Source organism: Neovison vison, chromosome 3, assembly GCF_020171115.1.
Source record: "Neovison vison isolate M4711 chromosome 3, ASM_NN_V1, whole genome shotgun sequence".
Taxonomy (NCBI): Eukaryota; Metazoa; Chordata; class Mammalia; order Carnivora; family Mustelidae; genus Neogale; species Neogale vison.
Window position 1 is genome coordinate 230,737,006 of NC_058093.1, and position 7,792 is coordinate 230,744,797.

Here is a 7,792-nt window from a genome sequence, read left to right on the forward strand (position 1 = left end):
TCAATTCATCTGGTCATCGTGAAACCTTGTGAGATACACAGCAAGATTGCTTCCATCTTCATCTCGAGAAGATTGAAACTGAGGGGAGTTCTGTGTCCAAGTTCAACGGGAAGTGGTGAAGCCAGATAGGGTGACTTTTTCTTTCTTTTAAATTTATTTTTCCCTTTTTATTATGACCATGTTAAGCATATGCAAGAGTGGGAAAAAAGAACATCAGGAACCCTCAGCTTCCTCAAACACTACAATTGTCAGTCTCATTTAGTCTAGTTCTCCCTCTTTGTTCTTTGGAGGGTTTTTTGGTTTTTTTTGGTTTTTTTTTGGATTGTTTGGTTGAATAAACTTTACACCACACGCAGGGCTCAAACTCACAACCCTGAGATCAAGAGCCCCACACTCCACCAACTGAGCCAGCCAGGTGCCCCTGTTCTTTGGATTATTTTAAAGATAAATCCAGGTAAGGGCACCTGGGTGGCTCAGAGGGTAAAGCCTGCCTTCGGCTCAGGTCATGATCTCAGGGTCCTTGGATCGAGCCCCCCATTGGGGTCTCCACTCAGCAGGGAGCCTGCTTCCCCCCCTCTCTCTGCCTGCCTCTCTGCCTACTTGTGATCTCTCTATATATATTCAATAAATAAATTTTTAAAATCTTAAAAAAAAAAGAAGATAAATTCAGGTATCATTTCATCCATAAACAGTTCTGTATATATCCCTAACCGCAGAAGTACTCACATCCTAACAAAATGAACCATACTTCCTTAATGCCTTTTTTCCCACTGAAGTACGATTTCCTTCAGTAAAACTCACTCTTTTCAGTGTACAGTTCTGCACGTTTGCACAAAAGCATATGGTCATTTGGCCACCACGACAGTGAGATCTGGTGTGTTTCCATCATCCCTCAAAGTTCCCTTGTAACCTTTTGTAGTCGGCACCCCCCACCTCACCCCCGGTCCTGGGAACCAGTGATCTCTTCCTGTCTTTCCTAGGACTTACAGAGCTGGAGTCATAAAGCAGGCAGCCTTTTGAATGTGTCCCCGTTTGCTTGGCATTCTGCTTTTGTGATTTATCCTTATTGTCATGTATGTCAGTAACTTTTTCCTTTTTATTGTTGGGTGTTTTTCCATTGCGTGAATGCTGGACGGGTCATGTCTTCATTTCTCTGTCGAGAGACATCTTGTTAGTTTCTGTTTCAACAATTACGAATCAAGACACTATAAACACTCACGCACAGGTTTTGGAGTGGACAATAGTGTTCATTTCTCTTGGGTAAGTGCCAAGGAGGAGAGTTGCTGGTTTATATGGTGGGTGTATTTTTTTTTAAAGATTTTATTTATTTATTTGACGGACAGAGATCACAAGTAGGCAGAGAGGCAGGCAGAAAGAGAGAGAGGAGGAAGCAGGCTCCCTGCTGAGCAGAGAGCCTGATGTGGGGCTTGATCCCAGGACTCTGAGATCATGATCTGAGCCAAAGGCAGAGGCTCAACCCACTGAGCCACCCAGGCGTCCCACAATGGGTGTATTTTAACTTTATAAGAAACTGCCAAACTGTTCTCCAAAGTGGCTGAGCCATTTTGCGTTCCCCCCAGCCATGTACCTCAGAAAGTTCCAGTCACTCTCTGCAGGTTTCTCTCAGTTAATACCCAAACCACGTTCCAATATTTTTTTTCTAAGTTTCTTCATAGTTCATTATCTGAACCAGAATGCATGAAATGATCCCATGTGGCATGTAGTTGACATGTCAATTAAGTCTCTTTCAACCAGTAATATTTTTCTTTCTTCTCCTCTTTTTGAATACCATGCATGTGTTTATTTTTAAAGTGACTTTATGGCATATGATGGACACGCAAAAAGCTGCACATATTTAACGTGTATGACTCAGCAAGTTTGGAGGTACGTAACCACCCATGAGATCATCACTATGAGCAAGGTCAAAGACATCTTCATCACCTCCCAATGTTTCCTCCCACCCCCTTTACTATTATTATTATTGTGTGCATGTAATAAGAACGTTTACATGAAGATCTACCCTCTTAGCAAATTTAAAGTATACAATTCCAGTATTGTTAACTACCATCACTGTCACTGTCCTACTCTCTGCTTCAATGATATCTAAGTGAGACCACACGCCTCTATCTTTTCCGGCATCTGATATATTTCACGGAGCATTCTGCACAATCTGTCTGGAGACAGATTCCCCAGGTTCAAATCCCAGCTCTGTCATTTATAAGATGTATCACCTTGGGCTCAGTTTTCTCATCAGTGAAGTTGGGATAAGAAGAGAACCCAAGTCACAGAGTGTACGGATCAAGTCAGTCATTTTTTAAAAAAAATTTTGGTGTCAAGCACTTAGAATAATGCCTGGCCCTGTAATACAAATAATGCCTTTGCTGTTAGTATCATAGAGCCCCAAAGAGTATCTTATCATTCAATTTATATTTTATGCTAATTAGTGAGTATAATGAACACAAATAATAATAATCGGAAATGAAGATGTCATCTTTGCAAAAATCAGAGTGTCCAATCTTGGGAAGAAAACAAATTAACAACAACCATGAATCTCTAAAAATATGCGTTGAAAAACTCATCAAAAACTGAAAGTGGCATTTGTGCCATTGATTGATAGCTTTGGGTGGTGAGAGATACCGTCTTTCTTCCTCATGCTACAAGGGGAATTAGACAGCTAAGAGGAAGTTCAGAGTCAGCTGGTCTGTTTCCCTGCATGGAGGCTGAGGGTGGGGGACGGGGGGCTGCTGAGCCCTAGGCGTGAGAAGCTATTTCAGTCTGTGGGTGTTCCCCCCAAGTAAAGACCTAGTTGTTCCTGGGTCATAATTTTGTAGGTGTGAGGAAAGGGGGTCAGGGTAGGGGGAGAGGCAGGAGAATTAGCCTGTGTGTCTCCACCTGGTTTAGCGCCTGAGTTGGGCAATGCTGCCTCCCTTAATGAGAGCCCACTGGCCTGGGTCTGCACACCCGTATGGGGAGCAGCCCTACTTGGGTCGAGAAACTCCTCTGAAACACGTTCTATAAAAGTGCACTAACAAGAGTTATAAGTCTCGCTACTAGCCTGGAGAGTTGTTCTTGCCTGTCCATAGAGAGCAGGTGGGTGGCAGGAAACACCTGACTCTCCCTACCCAGAACATTCTGGGAAGGCTTCGCATGCAGCTCAGGCTCTGGAAATAAACTGGGGCATCCTTCCTACTCCTACTCATTTAGATGTTGCTTTGCTTTTCTCTTTCTTCTTTTAAAATGTGAATAGCAAATCAAGCAATCTAACAGCTGGACACGAGATATGGTTGCACTCACCTAGCTTCATATCTGGCAAGGAGTTCGGGCACGAGAAATATTTGCCAAGGGTTGCTGAACGGGCGCTGAGATTTAAAGTGATAGTTAAATGAATAGCAATTGATATTTGCTCTCCAAATCATCCAAACCCTCCTTTACAGTTCCGATTGTGCCTGTGGCTCTTTCCCCCTGTGTAATTGCAGACAGGTGACTTAACCTTTCTGAATGCAGTTTCCTCATGAGGATGGATCTAAATACATTTTCTTCAGCGTGCCTGCGTGGCTCAGTGGCCTGAATGTCTGACTCTTGGTTTCTGCTCAGGTCGTGATCCCAGGGTCTCGGGATTGAGCCCCACGTAGGGCTCGGCGCTCAGCAGGGAGTCTGTTTGAAGATTTTCTCCCTCTGCCCCTGTCCCCACATGCAACCAGAATCTCTCTTTCAAATAAATGAATAAAACCTTAAAAATAAATAAGGTAAACAAAAATAAAAGCAAATAAAAATAAATTTTTTAAAAATACCTTCCTAGGCTTGCTGCTGGGATGAGTCTGTCGATCTCTATGGATCTGAATATTTTTAGCGAGGAGTGTCCTACCTCCTATCTTGGTCTTCACTGCTGGTACCCCGTACTCAGTGGTCATCCCCTGTCCTCAGCTAGGATAGCTGTTGTTCAGTTAGAAACCAGTCCCTTAGTGAAATTTTAAGAAACCCAGCCTCCCTGTTCTGCCACTCAGTGTCCCTCAGGAGTTACAAGCGTTCACAATGAATTCACACAGAAGCTTCTATATGATTTTTTTTTTTTTTTTAACAAGGTGTGGAGTATACTGACAGCCCAACTCCACGATCGGCCAGGGGTTAGTTAACGGCCACGTAAAACCGAATTGTGACACTTACAACTACTGGTGTTTCTTTTCTTGACGTTTTATGGAGCCGAGAGCGAGGCTTCAGAGGGAGGGATCGGCTAGCATGGGGGACGTTTAGCAAAATAATCATGGCGCGTCCAGACACCTATGGTTTTGCCTGGGTTTCGAGACCGTCTCCTTTTGTGTATTGACTCTTCTACCATATTCCTCCCAGTTTTTACATGATCTGATTAGGTTGAACTGGATGAAATTCCAGAGTTCAAGGAAAACTGGATTTCCCCCTCACAACCCTTTCGACACGAAACACAGGGCTTTCCCACACCAAGCCAGTCTCTGAATCTCTGAGGACCTCGGCTAGATATCCTGTGGTTTCATTCAACCTGGCTCTACCTGGAGTTAGTGTGGCCTACACGGGTTAAGGACTTGGTCCCACGAGCCTGGTCCCTACTTCAGACACCACCCTCAAGTAGGGGGTCCCCAGTTTACCCACATTTCTATCTGACTTGGCTGCAAATTAGGGGTTCCCAGACCCCCTTCCTGAGGTTGAAGCATTTACTATAAAAGCTCATAGAACTCAAGGAAAATTCCACTGTAAAGGGTATTCAATTGTAAAGGGTATTAGAACGGATGCAGGTAAACAACCAGATGAGGTAGGATGTGGGGTGAGGTCCAGAACGAACCCATTGCAGGAGCTTCTGTTCCCATGGAGTGGGAATGTACCACCTTCCCAGCACTGGGATGTATTCACCTGCCCAAAGTTATCTGAACCCTGCTGTAGGGCTTTTATAGAGGTTCCATTTCATAGACACAATTTTTTTTAAAAAAAACAAGTTTGGTTCACTTTATTTTTCTTGTATAAAACTACATGGTGGCTGCAGCTGGAGCCCGGGTCCTCTGCACAGAGACTCTGGTGTGGGTCTTCACAAGATGGTCAGTGAGTTACTGATAGGGAGACTTGGTGAACACCGTCCACTTGCACAGGTCAGGGGTGAGATTGCCATAGGTCCTGGAGATGGCATCAAAAGTATCCTTGGCAAAGGTCCCCGGATGGCAGTGCAGCCTTTGGCTGAGGTGTAGCAGTCTGATACCAGCCATTATCAGTAGCTTCTTGGGCACAGGAGCTGAGACAACGGCGGTGCCTCTGGGGGTGGGGATGAGACACACCAGCACAGAGCCGCAGTGGCTGGTCACCTTGCATGGGACAGTGTGGGGCTTGCCGGTCTTGTTCCCCCAGCAGCCTTGCTGCATGAGGATGTTGGAAAGCTTGGCGAGACAGGACAGCAGTGGCTACCTCCTAGGAGCACTTGATGTGTCCATTGGAATCTCTGATGGCTACAAATGCCTTGAACCTGGTCCGCTGGCCCACACGGGTCTGCTTTTTGCACAGGCACGGTCTTCCAAACCTCGTCCTTGAGGAAGGCCCCCAGGAAGATGTCAGTGATCTCAGATTCCTTGATGGGCAGGGAGAAGAGGTAGAATCTCCTCCAGGGACTTGATCTTCAGGCCCTTGACCAAGTGGCCTGGCTTGGTGATGGGGATCTACTCCTTGTCCTTGGCCTTGCCTCAGTGAGCTCCATGACTGTGGCAGTGGCCTCAGATGCCGCAGTCAAAACCTCCACGGAAGCCCCCAGGTCCTCTGGGCCCTCCCGCGGCACCCACATCCTTGGCCGTTTGGTGTTGTCTCAGAGAAGAAGCCTTAGACACGATTGATTAAATCATGGCCCCTGGTGATGAACAGGATCCCCAACCCTTCTCTTGTCCCTGGAGGTCAGGGGTGGGGCTGAGAGTTCCAATCCTCTAATCACACGCTTCCTGGGGCAACGAAGCTCCAACCAGAAGCCATCGGGGGGCCTTCAGACACCAGTCATCTCATGAGCATAAATTCAGTATGGGCTGAATAACAGAAGAGGCTCCTTTCCTCCTTCTCACTAGGATGTTGCAGGGACTTTTGGAACTCTGTGCCAGGAACCAGGGAGAAAACCAGATACATATTTATTGCTTCACAACATCACTTGGACGTTTGACTGTTTTTAACTTACAAACCCAGAAAGTTTATATATAGTTTATGTAACGTAGTCTAAATAATATTTACACGGTAGGTTTGCTGGAGGAGAAGAAGAGGGCTTCTTTTCTTTTTCTTTTTTTTTTTTTAAGATTTTTATTTAATTATTTGACAGACCGAGATCATTCGTAGACAGAGAGGCAGCCATTGGGGGTGGGGGTTGTGGAGCAGGCTCCCCATTGATGTGGGGCTTGATCCCAGGACGCTGGGATCATAACCCGAGCTGAAGGCAGAGGCTTTAACCCACTGAGCCATCCAGGTGCCCCGGGCTTCTTTTCTAAAATGACTTCCTTTTTATTTATTATTATTATTATTATTTATTTTTTAAAAGATTTTGTTTATTTATTTGAGATAGAGAGTGAGAGCATGAGAAAGGAGAAGGTCAGAGGGAGAAGCAGACTCCCCATAGAGCTGGGAGTGGTACTTGATCCCGGGACTTCGGGATCATGACCTGAGCCAAAGGCAGCTCCTCAACCGACTGAGCCACCCAGGTGCCCAGGTTCAAGTTAGTTAACATATAGTGCAGCATCGGTTTCAGGAGTAGAATTCAGTGATTTGTCACTTAGGCACAACACTCACTGCCCGTCACAACATGTCATCCCAATGCCCATCTCCCAACCGGCCCATCCGCCATCCGCCTCCTTTCCAGCAACCACCAGTTTATTCTCTACAGTCAAGAGTCGCTATGGTTTGCTTCCATTTCTGTTTTTATCTTATTTTGGTTTTCCTTCCCTTTCCCTATGTTCATCTATATGGTTTCTTAAATTCCACAAAGGAGTGAGATCATGTGGTATTTGTCTTTCTCGGACGGACTTATTTCGCTTAACATGACGCACTCTAGCTCTATCCATGTCTTGCAAATGGCAAGATTTCATTCTTTTTAATGGCTGAGTAATAGTCATTGTGTAAACATAATGCGTCTTCTTAATCCATTCATCTGTCCATGGACATGTGGGCTCTTTGCATAATTTGGCCGTTGTGGACATTGCTGCTACAAACACTGGGGTGTAGGTGCCCCTTCAGATCACTATTTTTATATCTTTTGGATAAATACCCAGTAGTGCAATTGCTGGGTCTTAGGGTAGTTCTTTTTTTAACTTTTTGACTTTCAACTTTTAACTTTAACCTCAAAAACGACTTCTTTTTTTAAAATAATTTTTTAATTTTTTTATTAACATATATCATTAGCCTGAGGGATATAGGTCTGTGATTCACCAGGTTTACACACATCACAGCACTCACCATAGCACACACCCTCCCCAATGTCCATAACCCAACCACCTTCTCTCTACCCCCCTCCCCCTGGCAACCCTCAGTTTGTTTTGTGAGATTAAGAGTCTCTTACGATTTGTCTCCTTCCCGATCCCATCTTGTTTCATTTATTCCTTTCTTACCCCCTCCCAAGCCCCCCACATTGCCTCTCAACTTCCTCATATCAGGGAGATCATATGATAATTGTCTTTCTCTGATTGACTTGTTTCGCTCAGCATAATACCCTCTAGTTCCATCCATGTCGTTGCACATGGCAAGATTTCATTTCTTTTGATGGCTGCATGGTATTCCATTATATATATATATATATATATATATATATATA

At 44.8% G+C, this 7,792-nt stretch overlaps 1 pseudogene; it reads right to left on the reverse strand.

Annotated features, from left to right (window-relative positions):
• Positions 1-4,956: 4,956 nt before the first annotated feature.
• LOC122903637 lies at positions 4,957-5,794 on the reverse strand (annotated as a pseudogene).
• Positions 5,795-7,792: the final 1,998 nt, after the last annotated feature.